Here is a 329-nt window from a genome sequence, read left to right on the forward strand (position 1 = left end):
GCCTTGTTCATCACCATCTCCTTGCCCTGTCTGCAAAGAAAAGGACAAGTGAGCACCTGCAGAGCAGAAAACTGATGACATTTCATCTCGGACAACCTGACTGATAGTCCCTGGCACAGTGCAGCACGGGTGACCAGCTCGTAACCCCCCGCCGAGGCCTCTGAAACACCAGAGCTGCCCTGTCTGCAAAGAAAAGGACAAGTGAGCACCTGCAGAGCAGAAAACTGATGACATTTCATCTCGGACAACCTGACTGATAGTCCCTGGCACAGTGCAGCACGGGTGACCAGCTCGTAACCCCCCGCCGAGGCCTCTGAAACACCAGAGCT

Source organism: Buceros rhinoceros, unplaced genomic scaffold (genome assembly GCF_000710305.1).
Source record: "Buceros rhinoceros silvestris isolate BGI_N320 unplaced genomic scaffold, ASM71030v1 scaffold1239, whole genome shotgun sequence".
NCBI classification, from domain to species: Eukaryota; Metazoa; Chordata; class Aves; order Bucerotiformes; family Bucerotidae; genus Buceros; species Buceros rhinoceros.